We start from the raw sequence: 18,729 nt of genomic DNA, 5'->3' as shown, positions 1-18,729 counted from the left end.
CCACAGTGACAATCCTGAAACACATTTGGCTAGGGACCGGGAGATGGTGCTGTTGTAAAATACAAATATGGGTAAAGAGGCTGCCGTTGCTAACCATGCACCATGGGATTCATGCATTATGAACGGTGAACTGGTCCATTGTGCTATAATTCTACAGAATCTGAAGTGAATAATCTTTGTGATTAAACAACACATGTTACCAACCTCAGCAAACCAGGGATCAAACCTGCAAAAAACGAAAAAGACTTGCATTTACATAAAACCTTTTGCAGCCCCAGGATTTTCTAAAGTGCTTTCTGAAGGATGTTCTAAAATACTTTCAAAGTGTAGACACTGTAGGAAATTTGGCAACCAAATTGCACACAACAAGCTCTCACAAACAGCAATGTGATAATAACAGCCTCCTCCGCCTGAATGAACTTGTTCTTACATTGAACAACTTCTTCAACTCCACTCACTTCCTCCTAATAAAAGGTGTTGCTATGGGAACTTATACAGGTCCTAGCAATCCTTGCCTTTTGGTAGAATAAATGGAATATTCTTTGTTCCAGTCTTACACAGGTCCCCTCCTGCACCTCTTTTATTTAATTTTTTTTATTCATTCACAGGATGTGGGTTTTGCTGGCTGGGCCAGCATTTATTGCCCATCCCTAATTGCCCTTGAGAAAGAGGTGATGAGCCACTTTGTTGAGAAGGAGTGGTTTACCAGGATATTTCAGAGGGAAATTAAGAGTCAACCACATTGCTGTGGATCTGGAGCCACATTGGCTAGACTGGGTAAGGATGACAAATTACCTTCTCTAAAGGACATTAGTGAAGCAGATGAGTTTTTTAATGACAATCCATTAGTTACATGGTCACCATTACTAATGTTAGCTTCCAGTTTATTTATTAAACTGAATTTAAACTCTCTAGACATCATCGTGGGATTTGAGCTCATGTCTTTGGATTTGTTGGTCCAAACCTCTGGATTACTAGCCCAGTTACTTAAACACTATGCTATTATTCCTATTCTGGCACATTGATGACTGTATCAGTGCTGTTTCCTGCTCTCATCCTGAAGTAGAAAATGTCATCAACTTTGTTTCAAATTTCCAACCCCCTCTTGCTTTTAGATTTCTGATTCTTCCCTTTCCTTCCTCAACTTCTCTATCTCCATTTCCAGGGATATGTTGTCCAACAATATCTGCTACAAGCTCACTGACTCCCATATCTACCTAGATTCCATGTGGGAAGAAGTATAAGGACTCTATTCCATTCTCCTAGTTTCTCAATCACATCATATTCTGATGTGATTCTAGTGCTTCCAATATGTCTTTCCTTTTCCTTAAGTGAGGATTTCCCCCACTGTGGTTGACAGGATATTTGACCATATCTGTTCCATTACCCACAATTCTGCTCTAACCCCTTCCCTCTCAGAATCACAATAGAGTTTCCCTTGTCCTCACCTTCCACTCCACCAGGCTCAATATTCAATAGATCATCTTCCACTATTTTCAGCAGCTCAACAATGATGCCATCAAACACATCTTTCCCTCCTCTCCCCTTTTAGCATTCCAAATGGATAGTTCCCCGCAAAACACCCTGATCCATTCATAAGAACATATGAAATAGGAGTAGACCATTTAGCCCCTCGTGCCTGCTCCACTATTCAATATGATCATGGCTGATCTTCAGCCTCAACTCCACTTTCCCACCCACACACCATACACCTCAATTCCCGGAGACCAAAAGTCTGTCTGTCTCATATCTCAGCTTTGAATATACTCAATGATAGAGCACCTGTAACCTTGTGGGGTAAACCATCCCAAAGATTCACAACCCGCTAAGTGAAGAAATTTCATCTCATCTCAGTCCTAAATCATCAACCCCTTATCCTGAGACTGTGCCTCATGTTCTAGATTCCCCATTCAGGGAAAATAATCTCTCAATGTCTACTCTGTCAAACCCCTTTGAATATTGCATGTTTTCATTACATTTCTTTCTTCTGAATTCCAGAGAATATGGGCCCAATTTACTCAGCCTCTCATCATAGAACAACCCTCTCATCCCAGGAACCAATCTAGTGAACTTCACTATACCGCTTCCAATTCTTCCAAATATTCTTACAACACCAACAACTCTCCATGCCACCTTCCAATGCAAACACAGATGATGCAATACTTGCCTTTTCACCTTCTCTATTCCCACCATCCAGGGCCCTAAGCATTCCTTTCAATTGAAGCAGTGATTTACATGTACTTCTTTCAATTTAGTGTATTGTAGATTGGATGATTGCATTGCTGGACGCCTCTGCTCAGTCCACTTATGTGACCCTGATCATTCACCTGTCATTTTAATTCTCTATTTCATTCCCACTTTGACCTTGGTCTCCTCTACTGTTCAATGGAAGCTCAAGGAATAGTACTTCATCATTCGATTAGGCACTAAACAGCCTTCAAGGCTCAAAATTGATTTCAACAATTTTTAGTACATTGATGATAACCACTGCTCCTATATTTTTTCTGGAGGGCAGCTGCTGGTAATTGTCATTTACATGTCCTCTAGCCCCATCGTTTGTTTCTTCACTTACCACCCTCCTTTTGTCACTTAATGACCCCTGCCCTCCCCGCACCTCTCCCTGCTTTTGTACTTGTTTGAGAGCTTTTACATCTCTAATATTTACCAAATTTGAGAAAAGGTAATTAACCTGAAACATACATTCTGTTTCCCTTTCCAAAGATGGTGCCTGGACTGCTAGGTATCTCTGAATTTTCTGTTTTTATTTCAGATTTCCAGCATCTGCAGTATTTTGCTTTTGTAGTGGCAATGCGATAATGACCAGATCATCTGAAATGTAGTGATGCTGATTGAGGGATAAATATTGGCCAGGACACTAAAGAGAACTCACTTGCTTTTCTTTGGAATAGTGTCATGGGATCTAGTACCTCACCCGAGAGGGCAGACAGGGTCTTGGCTTAACGTCTCATCCAAACGACAGTGTAGCACTCCCAGAATATTGCAGAGGAGTGTTGGTCTGGATTATCTGCTCAAATCCTCTGGAGTTAGACTTGAACCCAATAACTTCAGACATAGAGACAAGAGTGCTAATTACTAAACCCCAGGCTGACACGCAACCACAGATTAAAGTGACTTGACACATGGCAACCTTTTTTGAGGCAGCAAACATTAGTTTGTTTTCCTGACCATGAGTACAGGGACCTAATTTTATTAGTTGGATTTCGTTTCCAGCTCATTAGTGGTAGGGCAGTTGCCAGGGGAACATGCGTGCGGTGTGGGATTTTGTGAAGTATGTACTTGAAGGGAACACAGCATGTTCTCTGTTTGATTTGTTATACTGTAAAAGTCAAAGTTCACAGATGCCCCATGATATGAAATAATTCACAGGCAACTACTCAATCTTATAACATTTCTTGGGGTCAAATTTTACTGCTGTATAAATTTTAAGTCCTTTAAAAAAACAGATACTGTACATAAATATCTGGTCAGAAACTAATTTGAGCATATTGGAAACATTAATAGCTCTTGACCTGCTGTGATTATTGAAGGGTCAATGAATGGAGGAGGCTGGAAGGTTCGGGAAATATTCTGGAGTTAAATTTTATTACTGGGGAAAAACATGACTGACTGGAAATTAATATGAGTCAACGGGGCAGGTGGGTAGTGGAGGCGCAAGTGAGTATTTGATCATGTGGCTCTTGTGAGATGTAAAAGGGAGAGTGTCATGTGATCTCCCAGTTTGGGTATGCCAGTAATGTGCGGGAGTTACTTGATGTTCAGGTTTGATGGGAAGCTGGATTAATATCTACTGGGAATAGTTAAAGACTGAGATATTCACACGCTCCACAGGATACAACAGCCCCTTGTGCCATCTGGTGTTGGCTCCTGTCTGCAGAACAATGGACTGCAAGACTGAAGTTGTCTTGAGATGTGAGGGTGGATATTCTTAAATCTTGTTTGGGAATTGGAGTTTTACATAGAATGTTCTCTTAGGTTAGAATAGTTGAGGGGGAGTTGATAGGATTGAATCTACACTGTTCAGGAGCAGATTAGAGGGGCAGAATGGCTTCTTTACAGGATGAATGCAGGATAGTTACACAGTACATAACTTAATCCAGTTGAGAAAAGCACAAATGACAGCACAAACGTCAATGAACAGGCGTGCCTCTATTAATGAAACAGCTTGTGGGAGCTCCAAGTCCTTTGAATCTGTGGGTATTAACCTGGTGTGACAGTTGAAGAAAATGTGCCACAGATACAGATGGTCCAAACAAATAATGGAAGACCCAGGGTAAAGAGAGTGCCAAATTTATTGAGCAAAAGGGAATGTGATTCCAGACAGTATGACATGGGGGGAATTCTCTGTTGTGTTAAAATAGTGTTGTTGGCCAGTATCTTCAAGGTACAGGTAGACAGATTGTGTCTACTATGTCCTCAGCACCATTAAATTCAGGAAAACACCCATCAGTTGCTTCAGGTTTTTAAAAATTCTTATGTGGCTACTTCACCACAGCTCCGATGGCTCAGCAGGTAAATGCACTGCCAACTGTTTCACTGAGCCATGCAGACCAAGAGCCAGCTTCAATCTCCACTCTGCTGGCTTGAAGTTGGATGCCAGTAGTATTACTATAATTACTCTCATTGACCTTTAACTAAAGAGGAGGGGGAGGAGAGTCAACCAGGGTTCACATTGCTATCCAGGGATGCAAGCTGAAAAATATGTGCATGCATGAATACAAATGTGCATGATTATCCGCATGTGTGCATGTATGTGTGTGTTTAAGCGTGGGTGTATGGGCATGTGACTGGGCATGTATCTGTGTGTGTGCACATGCATTCACGTGGACATGTTTGTGTGTGCATGCATGCATTTGTGCACGTGAAAGTGTGCATTTGTGCATACACTTGTGTACATGTGAGGCCATTAAGTGCATCAACTTCAGTGTTGTCATGGTCAAATGTTGGCCCTCATGAGGGGCAATCGTAGAATCCCCTTTCCCATTGGGGAGGTGCTCCTGCAGAGAGTGTGGGATCAATGTTTGCCCATCTCTAACCCATGCTGGAAACAGAATTACCCCTACTGTTTACAGATACAGGAAGGCTGCAGTAATCTGAAGAAGTGAATCACTCTCATCAGAGAAAAAGATGAGACGATCTGAGGTTTTTAAAAAAGAGACTTGTTTTTGAAATAAAATGCATCAACCATTTAGAAAAACGTGCCTCTCCTTCAGAGGCTTAGCATTTTTTTTTAATTCATTCACAGGATGTGGGCTTTGCAGGCTGGGCCAGCATTTATTGCCCATCCCTGGTTGCCCTTGAGAAGGTGGTGGTGAGCTGCCTTCTTGAACCGCTGGAGCCCATGTGGTGTAGGTACATCCATAGTGCTGTTAGGAAGGGAGTTCCAGGATTTTGACCCAGCAACAGCGAAGGAACGCGATATATTTCCAAGTCAGGATGGTGAGTGACTTGGAGGGTAACTTCCAGGTGGGGGTGTTCCCATCTATCTGCTGCCCTTGTCCTTCGAGGTGGTAGTGGTCGTGGGCTTGGAAGGCGCTGTCTAAGCAGCCTTGGTGAATTCCTGCAGTGCATCTTGTAGATGGTACATACTGCTGCTAAAGTGCATCAGTGGTTGAAGCAGTGAATGTTTGTGGATGTGGTGCCAATCAAGCGGACTGCTTTGTCCTGGACGGTGTCTAGCTTCTTCAGTGTTGTAGGAGTTGCACTCATCCAGGCAAGTGGGGAGTATTCCATCACATTCCTGACTTGTGCCTTGTAGATGGTGGACAGGCTTTGAGGAGTCAGGAGGTGAGTTACTTGTTGCATGAATCCTAGCCTCTGACCCGCTCTTGTAGCCACAGTATTTATATGGCTAGTCCAGTTCAGTTTCTGGTCAATGTTAACTCCCAGGATGTTGATAGTGGGGGGTTCAGTGATGGTAATGCCATTCAAAATCAAGGGGCGATGGTTGGATTCTCTCCTGTTGGAGATGGTCATTGCCTGACACTTTTGTGACGCAAATGTTACTTGCCACTTGTCAGCCCAAGCTTGGGTATTGTCCAGGTCTTGGTGCATTTGGACATGAACTGCATCAATATCTGAGGAGTTGTGAATGATGCTGAACATTGTGCAAGCATCACTGAACATCCCCACTTCTGACCTTATGATGGAAGGAAGGTCATTGATGAAGCAGCTGAAGATGGTTGGGCCAAGGACACTACCCTGAGGAACTCCTGCAGTGATGTCCTGGAGTTGAGATGACTCACCTCTAACAACCACAACCATCTTTCTTTGTGCTAGGTATGACTCCAACCAGCGGAGAGTTTTCCCCTGATTCCCATTGACTCCAGTTTTGCTAGGGCTCCTTGATGCCACACTCCGTCAAATGCTGCCTGGTGTCAAGGGCAGTCACTCTTACCTCACCTCGGGAGTTCAGCTCTTTTGTCCATGTTTGAACCAAGGCTGTAATGAGGTCATGAATTGAGTGGCCCTGGTGGAACCCAAACTGGGCATCAGTGAGCAGGTTATTGCTAAGTAAGTCCCGCTTGATAGCACTGTTGATGACCCCTTCCATTACTTCACTGATGATTGAGAGTAGACTGATGGGGCAGTAATTGGCCAGGTTGAATTTGTTCTACTTTTTGTGTACAGGACATACCTGGGCAATTTTCCACATAGCCGGGTAGATGCCAGTGTTGTAGCTGTACTGGAACAGCTTGGCTAGGGGCGTGGCAAGTTCTGGAGCACAACTCTTCAGTACTATTGCCGGAATATTGTCAGGGCCTATAGCCTTTGCAGTATCCAGTGCCTTCAGCAGTTTCTTGATATCTCGTGGAGTGAATCAAATTGGCCGAAGACTGGCATCCGTGATGCATTGAACCTCCGGAGGAGGCCGAGATGTATCTTCCACTCAGCACTTCTGGCTGAAGATTGTTGCAAATGATTCAGCCTTATCTTTTGCACTGCTGTGCTGGGCTCCTTCATCATTGAGGATGGGGATATTTGCAGAGTCTGCTCCTCCAGTGAGTTGTTTAATTGTCCACTACCATTCACAACTGGATGTGGCAGGATTGCATAGCTTAGATCTGATCTCTTGGTTGTGGGATTGCTTAGCTCTGTCCATCACTTGTTGCTTATGCTGTTTGGCATGCAAATAGTCCTGTGTTATAGCTTCACCAGGTTGACACCTCATTTTTAGGTATGCCTGGTGCTGCTCCTGGCATGCCCTCCTGCACTCTTCATTGAACCAGGGTTGATTTCCTGGCTTGATGGTAATGACAGAGTGCGGGATATGCCGGGCTATGAGGTTACAGATTGTGTTTGAGTACAATTCTGCTGCTGCTGATGGCCCACAGCGCCTCATGGGTTTATGCATTTATGAAGTGGTATGCAATTAGACCCACTCCCCCACTCTTTCGCATATCCTTCCAATTTTTTTCTCCTTCAAGTATTTATCCAAATCGCTTTTGAAGGTTATTAATAAATCTTCATCCACCACCCTCTCAGATAGTGCATTCCAAATCCTAATCACTATTTAATGATGGTATTACAATAACATTTGCATTTATATATAGAATTGTATGATTCACCTAGCTTGGGCTAAATAGAAGAATCTCCAGTGTAACCCTCACAGCAAAAGTCAGTTTTGGGACTGGAAGTTACTCAACTGGGAAGTAAAAAGGAAGCAAGCCATCGGGAGCTGAGAATAACTTTGGACTAGTTCGTGGAGAATGAAGTGTCTACTTACGGGACATACTGAAGTATAACATAGAGGAAGATTTTTGGTCATGTTAAAAGCTAAATGGGGAATTTCTTGTCTGTAGTTGACAGTACAAGTTGCCTACTGAACAGTGTTTAGGCAATGTTGCTTTTAGTTTGTTTGTTGCAGTAAAAGTCTTGAAACTTAAAATACTGTTGTGTGTTCCTCTCACTCAGTCACTGGACATTCAAATATCTTTTTAAAAGTTATTAGATTCCATGGGGATTATAACAACACAAGGAAGACACTATCCCCCTTTTCCCTATAGCCCTGCAAATTCCACTTCAAGAACAAAATTTCAAAAGGGACATTGCCTACACTGCTGCAGGACTTTTGAAGCGTTAATCTAGTCTCAGTGCTGTAGCCCTGAAATGAGGTTTGAACCCAGACTTTCTGATTCAAAGGCAAGAGTACTACTGACTGAGCCAAGCCACACAATTAGCCTCACTGTTAACTGTGCCTCAGAAGTAGTGCTCTCACCTCTGAGTCAGAAGATTCCGAGTTCAATATTTATCTCTATACCAGCATCAATAGATTATCTGGACATTATTGCATTGCTGTTGAGACCTTGCTGTGTGTTAATTGGCTGCTGCTTTTCCTACTTTGCAAAAGTGACTACATTGCAAATGTGCTTAGTTGCCTGTAAAGCACTTTGGATGTCATGAGGCTATGAAAGGCAGTATATAAATGCAAGTTTTTTCAGTGGGTATGGGGGGGAGAGAATTAGCAAGGTTTTTTACTCATTTGTTTGTCTGTCTGTATGGATAAGGTTGGTGTTGAATACTTTGCCAACAACACTCATTGTCTGGGCTGACTCATTATGAATCACACAGAATCACAGTGCAGAAGAGGCCCTTCGGCCCATCGAGTCTGCACTGACACATCAGAAACACCTGACCTACCTACCTAATTCCATTTACCAGCACTTGGCCCATAGCCTTGAATGTTATGACATGCCAAGTGCTCATCCAGGTATTTTTTAAAGGATGTGAGGCAACCCGCCTCCACCAACCTCCCAGATAGTGCATTCCAGACCGTCACCACCCTCTGGGTAAAAAAGTTTTTCCTCGCATCCCCTCTAAACCTCCTTCCCGTCACCTTGAACTTATGTCCCCTTGTGACTGACCCTTCAATTAAGGGGAACAGCTGCTCCCTATCCACCCTGTCCATGCCCCTCATAATCTTGTACAGCTCGATCAGGTCACCCTTCAGTCTTCTCTGCTCCAAAGAAAACAACCTAAGTCTATCCAACCTCTCTTCATAACTTAAATGTTTCATCTCAGGCAACATCCTGGTGAATCTCCTCTGCACCCCCTCCAGTGCAATCACATCCTTCCTATAATGTGGCGACCAGAACTGCACACAGTGCTCCAGCTGTGGCCTCACCAAGGTTCTATACAACTCCAACATGACCTCCCTACTTTTGTAATCTATGCCTCGATTGATAAAGGCAAGTGTCCCATATGCCTTTTTCACCACCCCACTAACATGCCCCTCTGCCTTCAGAGATCTATGGACACACACGCCAAGGTCCCTTTGTTCCTCAGAACTTCCTAGTGTCATGCCGTTCATTGAATACTTCCTTGTCAAATGACTCCTTCCAAAATGTATCATCTCACACTTTTCAGGGTTAAATTCCATCTGCCATTTATCTGCCCATTTGACCATCCCGTCTATATCTTCCTGTAGCCCAAGACACTCAACCTCACAACCACCCGGCCAATCTTTGTGTCATCTGCAAACTTACTAATCCTACCTCCCGCATAGTCATCTATGTCGTTTATATAAATGACAAATAATAGGGGACCGAGCACAGATCCCTGTGGTACGCCACTGGACACTGGCTTCCAGCCACTAAAGCATCCTTCTGTCATCACCCTCTGCCTCCTACAACTAAGCCAATTTTGAATCCACCTTATCAAATTACCCTGTATCCCATGTGCATTTGCTTTCTTTATAAGTCTCCCATGTGGAACCTTTTCAAAGGCTTTGCTGAAATCCATATAAACTACATCAACTGCACTACCCTCATCTACACACCTGGTCACGTCCTCAAAAAATTCAATCAAATTTGTTAGGCATGACTTCCCTCTGACAAAGCCATGCTGAATATCCCTGGTCAAACCTTGCCTCTCCAAGTGGAGATAGATACTCTCCTTCAGAACTTTCTCTAATAGTTTCCCTATCACTGACGTGAGACTCACTGGCCTGTAGTTCCCTGGCTTATCTCTGCAACCCTTCTTAAATAGCGGAACCACATTAGCTGTTCTCCAGTCCTCTGGCACCTCCCCCGTGGCCAGAGAGGAATTAAAAATTTGGGTCAGAGCCCAGGTGATCTCCTCCCTTGCCTCCCTCAGCAGTCTGGGACACAAATCATCCGGACCTGGAGATTTGTCCACTTTTAAGCCTGCCAACACCTCCAATACCTTGTCACTCCCTATATCAATTTGCTTAAGAACCTCGCAGTCTCTCTCCCCGTGTTCGATACCTTCATCCTCATTCTCTTGGGTGAAGACGGATGTGAAGTATTCATTCAACACTCTAGCGTTGTCCTCTGGTTCCACCTGTAGATTGCCCCCTTGGTCCCTTATGGGCCCTACTCTTTCCCTGGTTATCCTCTTCCCATTGATATACTTATAGAATATCTTGGGATTTCCCCTACTTTTACCAGCCAGAGCTTTCTCATAGCCCCTCTTTGCTCTCCTAATTGCTTTCTTAAGCTCCACCCTGCACTTTCTATACTCCACTAATGCCTCCGCTGATTTGCTTCCCTTGTACCTGTTAAAGCCTTTCTTTTCCTTCTCATCGTAACCTGAATACCTCTGGTCATCCATGGTTCTCTGGGCTTATTACTCTTTCCCATCACCCTAGAGGGAACATGTTGAACCTGTACCCTCCCCATTTCCTTTTTGAACACCCCCCACTGTTCCTCTGTAGATTTCCCCACAAGTAACTGTTCCCAGTCTATCTTGGCCAGATCCTGCCTTATTTTACTAAAATCCACTCTCCCCCAATCCAAAACATTTTTTTGCAACTTGTCAATTTCTTTGTCCATAACAAAGTTAAACTGTACCATGTTGTGGTCGCTATCGCTAAAATGCTCACCCACCACCTCAGCCACCCGTCCAGCTTCATTCCCCAGAATTAGGTCCAGCACTGCGCCATCCCTTGTTGGAACCTCTACATATTGACCTAAAAAGTTCTCCTGCACACATTTCAAGAAATCCACTCCATCCAAGCCCTTAACACTATGTCTATCCCAATTAATGTTGGGAAAGTTGAAATCACCTAATATAAGTATCCTATTGTTATTGTTTTTACACACCTCCACAAATTGTGCACATATTTGCTCCTCAATTTCCCGCTGACTATCTGGGGGTCTATAATAAACACGTAACAATGTGGCTGCTCCTTTTTTATTCCTAAGCTCTATCCACAAAGCTTCATTTGATGCCCCCTCCAAGATACCATATCTCCTTACTGCAGTAATGATCAGATTTTCTACAAATTTGACTTCAGTAAGAGGTCACAGCCTTAAGGATGGAAGGAATGAAATGGGGAGAGGAAAACATAAGCTTTTAAAACAAAATATGCTCTACCTTTAAATATCCAGGACTATAGGAGTCACAACAAATGTACTGAAAGGTCATTTATGACACTGAGAGTTTTAAATGCTGCCAATATGCACACAATGCTTTGTAGAAAGGAACTGTCTGATCCAGTAATACAATACCAGGCACATCAAAGCTCTCTGCCAAAGTCCACTAGGGAGGCTTTATGCTGTTACTGCTTCAGGGGTGACTTGCTAAGGCCGATAAAAATCTGGTTCACAAAAGGAGTGTAAGGTATGGTTAACATGAACTCTGTTCTCTCTGCCAATAGTGCATGACCTGCTGATTGCTTGCAACATTTTCTGTTTTTATTTCCAATTTCCAACATCCACATTATTCCCAGAGCCAGTGCAACCACTAGACAAACTAAGCAGTCGCGTAAAGGGACATAGGAGTACGGGTGAACCATTCACCCCCTTGAGCCTGCTCCGCCATTCAATTAGATCATGACTGATTGTCTACCTCAATGCCATTTTCCCACGCTATCCCCAAATCCCTTGATGTCATTAGTATAAAGAAATCTATCGATCTCTGTCTTGAATATACTCATGACTGAATATCCACAGCCCTCTGAGGTAGAGAATTCCAAAGATTCGTTACCCTCTGAGTGAAGAAATTTCTCATCTCAGTCCTAAATGGTTTGCCCTTATTCTGAAACTGTGTCCCCAGGTTCTAGGCCCACAGCCGGGTGAATCATCTTTTCTGCATCTGCTCTGCCTGGCCTTTTAAGAATTTTTAAAGTTTCAATGAGATCATAGCTCATTCTTCTAAACACTGGAGAATACAGGCCCAGTCTCCTCAATCTCTCCTTGTAGGACAATCTCACCATCTCAGGAATTAGTCTGGTGAACTTCTGCTGCACTCCCTCTATGGCAAGTATATCCTCCCTTAGGCAAGGAGACCAAAACTGTACACAATACTCCAGGTGTGGTCTAACCAAGGTTCTATATAATCGAAGAAAGACATCTTTATTTCCATACTCAAATCTTCTTGTAATAATGGCCAATACACCATTTGCCTTCCTAATTGCTTGCTGTACCTGCATGTTAACTTTCAGTAACTTATGAACAAGGACATCAAGGTCCCCTTGGACATCAACACTTTCCAATCTCTTACCGTTTAATCATTAAAAAATACTCTGCACCCCTGTTCCTCCTACCAAAGTGGATAATCTCACACTTTTCCACATTATATATTCCATCTGCCATGTTCTTGCCCACTCACGAAGTCTGTCCAAATCCCCTTGAAACCTCTTTGCATCATCCTCACGACACACATTCCCACCTAGTCTTCTGTCATTCACAAACTTGGGAAATATTACATTTGGTCCCAACATCCAAATCATTGATATAGATTGTGAAAAGCTCAGGCCCAAGTACTGATCCTTGCAGCATCCTACTAGTCACAACCTGCCAACCTGAGAATGACCTGTTTATTCCTACTCTCTGTTTTCTGTCCATTAATCAATCCATGCCAATATATTAACCCCTATCCCATGTGCTCTAATTTTGTTTACTAACCTCCTGCATGGGACCTTATCGAAAGCCTTTTGAAAATCCAAGTACACCACTTACACTGGTTCTCCCTTATCTATCCTGCATGTAATATTCTTTAAAAACCCCAACAGGCTTGTCAAACATGATTTCCCTTTCATAAATCTATGTTGACTCTGCCCAGTTAGATCATTATTTTCTAAGTGGCCAGTTATTACATCCTTTTATAATAGATTCTAACATTTTCCCTATAACTTATGTCAAATCAACAGGTTTGTAGTTCCTGGTTTCTCTCTTCCTCCTTTCTTAAATAATGGTGTTGTATTTGCAACCTTCCAATCTGCAGGCACCATTCCAGAACTTATAGAAATTTGAAAGTTGACCACCACTGCATCCATTATCTCTACAGCCATCTCCTTCAACACTCTGGGATGCAGATCATTGGGTCCTGGGGAATTTATCAACTTTCTCCAGTACTACTTTTTTCTAATACTAATATTATACTAATACTAATTTCTTTCAGTTCCTCATTCCCGTTAGTCCCTTGGTTCTCTATTGTTTCTGGGAGGTTTTCTTTGTATCTTCCTCTGTGAAGACAGGTGCAAAGTAATTATTTAGCTTTTCTACCATTTCTCATTATAAATTCTCCTGTATCTGCCTCAAAGAAACTCAAAAAAATATACATTTGTTGCTTACCATGTATTAATTGTTTAAATATTGGCCATTGCCCGTGGCCTAATATACCTTTTAATGTGTTTTCCCGGTCCAACACAGCCAACTTGCCTCTTATATCTTCATAGTTTCCTTTGTTTATATTTAAAACCCTAGTTTTGGATTGAGCTACATTGTTTTCAAACTTAATGTAAAATTCTATCATGTTATGGTCACTCATCCCTAAAGGTTCTTTTACAACAGGATTATTAATTAGTCCTTTCTCACTGCCTAATACTAGATCTAAAATAGCCTGTTCCCTCGTTGGTTCCTCAACATGCTGTTCTAGAAAACCATCTTGTGCACATTGCTCCACAGCATTGGTGCTCATTAGATTTACCCAGTCTATATGTAGATTGAAATCACGCATGATTACTGTATTACCCTTGTTACATGCACCTTTAATTTCCTGATTATATCATGCCCCACATCTCCAATATTGTTTAGTAGCCTATAAACAACTCCTACTAATGCCTGCTGCTCCTTGCTGTTTCTTAGTTTTACCCAAACAGATTCTACATCTTGTTCTTCTGATCCAAGATCCTCTCTCACTAATGTATTAATCTCATCCCTTATAATCAGTGCTATCGTACCTCCTTTTCCTTTTTGCCTGTCCTTCCTAATGTCAAATATCCTTGAATATTCAGTTCCCAGCCTTGGTCACCCTGCAGCCACATCTCCGTAATGGCAATTAGATTATTTACATCTATTATTGCCATCACTTCACTTATCTTGTTGCAAATTCTGTGTGTATTCAGATAGAGGGCCTTTAATTCTGCCTTTTTAACATTATTCTGTATTTTGACTCTATTTAATGCTCGCATTTGTTTCTGCTGCCTTCTATTTTCACTTACTATTTTTCTACTTTCCATTACTTGCTTTGTTTATCTCCTATCTGAAGAACACCAAAATTTGGAGTACCGCAAAAAACTGCATTAACTATTCATGAAACTACATATGTAAACAAACAGGCTTCAGTTGTGGGAATGAAAGGTCCAGATCTACTGATGTACATCCACATATACTGACATATATATGTAGATTTCCATGTATTTATATTGCAATCTTTCACAAAATTTCATATATTCCTCATTCTGTTTATGCAACAGTTTTACAAATTTGTGCATGTACAAGACTGTTCCAAAACTGTGAACCAGTAAATATTATCAAAGAACGTAATTTAATCTTGTTCATTCTCATTCGTTCACTTTTCCAGAACCGCTTCATCCAATTCAGGGTCCTGTGGAGTCTGAGCCTATCCCGACAGGCAAAGGGCGCAAGGCAGGGTACACCCAGGAAGGGACACCAGTCCATCACAGGGCACACACTCACATACACACACACACACACACACACAGAGGGACAACTTACCATAGCCAATCCACCTAACCAGGACGTCTTTGGATGGTGGGAGGAAACCGGAGCACCTGGCAGAAATCCATGCAGACACGGTGAGAACATGCAAACTCCACACAGTCCAACCCATTCTATCAAAATGATTATTGATTGTATAACTTGTGCATAAAATCATTCAGTAATTGTTGCAGGAATGCATAGAATTACATCATATGAGCCTTATTACACATTATAATGTGCATTTATTCTAGTACATATCCCGCAAAAAGTTAGAAAATGAGAACGTACAACAATGATAAATGCAGAATTTTTATTCATACTAATGTAAAATATTCATTTTTGAAAGATAATTGTGGAGCGGGGTGGGGCACAAGGCTGAATGTTCACCTAGGGTGCCTAAAACGCTTGCACCGGCCCTGATTATTTTGCTTTTGCAGTATTAAAGGTGTCATCTTCATTGAGGTAGTGGATTTTGTGGTCAAAGATGAAGCAAGGGTGCTCACTGCTGACCTCAGTGAAATTTGCCCACAAAAATCTAGCTATGTCTGTGGCATGGTTTTCCCCTCTCTCAAAGGAAATTTAAATCTAGCGTCAAGTTGAGGTGACATCTTGGTGCATGGCAGTAATGATGTCTACAAGCAGGTAAGGAACAAATCACATTGAAGTAGTTACACACAGTAAACCAGGGAATTGAAATCACGAAACCCTTCACTTTCAATTGACATTTTCAGAAAGCAAAATAAAAGACCATGATTTTTAAAAATTCATTCATGGGATGTGGGCTTCGCTGGCTGGGCCAACATTTATTGCCCATCCCTAGTTGCCCTTGAGAAGGTGATGGTGAGCTGCCTTCTAGAACCGCTGCAGTCCACGTGGTATAGGTACACCCACTGTGCTGTTAGGAAGGGAGTTCCAGGATTTTGACCCAGTGACAGGGAAGAAATGGCAATATATTTCCAAGTTAGGATGGTGAGTGACTAGGAGGGGAACTTCCAGGGGGTGGTGTTCCCATCATCTGCTTCCCTTGTCCTTCTATATGGTAATGATTGTGGGTTTGGATGGTGCTGTCTCAAAAGCCTTGGTGAATTAGGATAGATACTAAAATAAAGATAAACAAACCTTTAAAAAAATGTTTTTTTAATTGTTTTTAAATATGTGGATTTTTTTATATTATGGAAAAATTTGACATTCCACAAATATAAGATTAGTTTTTCAAGAGCGGTAAGTATGTTTAGCAGTATTATAAAGTTAGAACACCATTAAAAACAGTTGCACTTCATTCAACAATGTGTAAATCACTTTTTCAACACTTTTTATGGCTAGACTAACAATGTGGAAGTGGAAGTTTTCATCAAATCACGATTGTAAAGGAGATTACAGAGAACCGCAACAGTACACCCTATGATGGAGCATAGACTCACTGACAGAAACTTATTGATCTCTGCATTATCCTGCACATGTGCAGACTCACAAAGTTGCTGTCAGTTTCAATGGGGTCATGATGGACAGCATTGTCAGTTTCACTGTCATCACTGCAGAAAAGTCTGGGCCAATATCAGCTGGTGAATTAGGCCATGCACTGATGACTCCCTCTTCTGTCAGAAAATGTGCCCACCAGGAATTTCTGGTTGGATGCTATAACTTTGGCGAAAACCCCATTTATACATTTATTACTGCTGCTCAGTGATCTTGCCCATGATTAGATCTTACACATAACTCCCATTGGAAGTGTGCACGTGTGTGAGAGATACTGGGTCTGTGATGTTCTACATGACATTTACCGTGCTCACAGAGATAGAACGGTAAGTTTGGTGAGGTACCAGAAGGCTGCTGGTGCCTATGAAATATCGCCTGACAACACTTACTGTCTTCAGAAAAGGAGAAATAGAGAATAAAACAATTTTCTGAGTCTTGAAGGGTTCTTCCTGAGTTTTGATTTTTAAAGGTATTGCATTATGATTGAATCTGGAATCTGTCAGGCTGGTATAGCTCAATAGCACATTACATGCTGCAATTGCCTACTGTTCTATAAATTGTCATTTTAGTTTGTACAAAAGCTTAATGCCTGAACTTCAATGAAAAAACTTAATCTCTAAAAGAGAACAGTACAGTCAAAGGCTAGTTCTCTATGACAGCTGTCAGAGTGTCTGGTATCAGCTGTGAGCAAAGTGGCTGCCAGATTTCCTATATTACAACAGTGGCTGCACTTCAAAAATATTTCCTTGGGTGTGAAGCACTTTGGAACATCCTGAGGCTGTGGAAGACTCTATATAACTATAGGTTATTTCTTTCCGGTAAAATGAACTTAGGCAGTTATCCACTCTGTTTTCCTGTGGTTGCAAGTAAAACACTATCCAACAGGGGTTTTAAATTAGCAACAATTATGCAGTAAAAACAGAAAATGTTGAAAGTACATAACATTGACAGTCAACAAGAGAAAGGCCAGATTGTGACATTTCGGGTGTGTGATGCTTCATCGGAACTGAAGACTGACACAGGACAGACATTTGGTAAGGTTGGAAAACACTGGAGAAACTGGAGAGAGACAATGTAGTGAAGTGAAAAATAAAAAAATCTGCTTAATAGAAAACTGTTAGATGATCTAAGGAATAATCAATTAGGTAATGGGCTGAGGCATTAAAAGAAAAGAATAATGTATTAATAATATAAACAGGCCAGCACCAGGGAAATTGGACCTCAATAGCACTGATAAAGATTCTGCGCCACAAACGTCAATACACCTCCCCTCTGTCTAAAGATCCTGTGTCATGTCATTTGAATCTAAGGCCAAGCTGATGAGATGAAAGTTATCAGTGGGGCAGAGAAAAACGTAACAAAAGAAAAACACAGCACACAGTGGACTTGTTTGAAGGCTGTAATCTTTCCTTAAGTTTCAGATGATGTTACAAAACCACCCATGTTTTGCTCTCTCGGGCTTTATTACTGTCATCAGAACCCCTCAATGAGGTAAGATGTGCTGTGTCAGCCTTGGCTCAGCGGATAGTACTCTTGCCTCTGAGTCAAAGAGTTGTGGATTAAAGCCTTACTCCAGAGTCTTGAGCACATAATCCAAGTTCTCACTCCAGTGCAGCACTGAGGGAGTGCTGCACTGTTGTGAGGTTTTATCTGCACAGTAGCAGCGTGAATTGGCTTCCTTAACCTGTTGCTCATTTTAAAAAATTCATTTGTGGGATCTGAGATACTTTGCCTTTCCTGGGTAATTTGATGCCAGGTACATAAGCCATACATCCCAGCACTGAGGGAGTGCTGCACTGTTGTGAGGTTTTATCTGCACAGTAGCAGTGTGAATTGGCTTCCTTAACCTGTTGCTCATTTTTAAAAATTCATTTGTGGGATCTGAGATACTTTGCCTTTCCTGGGTAATTTGATGCCAGGTACATAAGCCATACATCCCAGCAACTAGCTGATCGAAGTCAAACAGCATGTTTCTTCATTGTTTGTAATAGGCAGAGTATACACTGTACTCAGCCAGGCTGTGCTTGCAAAACCCAAAACAAAACGCCTACAGTCAGATGTGATTCTGCGACTGGGCAGCACTTGCAGGACAATCCCAACTGTGAAATAGCTACACTAATCACCAATTTAAGATAATGAGATGACCTCACAATGTGGCTCATTTACACTTGCTAGAAATCACATACATTCATATGCAGGGACTTGTTCTGAGCAAACAAAAGGAATATGTTAAAATCTTGCACCTTTTTAAAATTACCAAGAGGCTTGATGAGCCAAAAGTTTCCCATTGCTTTCGCCATGGCAACACTTCGACCAATCAGAGTCA

Source organism: Cetorhinus maximus, chromosome 12, assembly GCF_964194155.1.
Source record: "Cetorhinus maximus chromosome 12, sCetMax3.hap1.1, whole genome shotgun sequence".
NCBI classification, from domain to species: Eukaryota; Metazoa; Chordata; class Chondrichthyes; order Lamniformes; family Cetorhinidae; genus Cetorhinus; species Cetorhinus maximus.
This window is presented reverse-complemented; position numbering follows the sequence as displayed.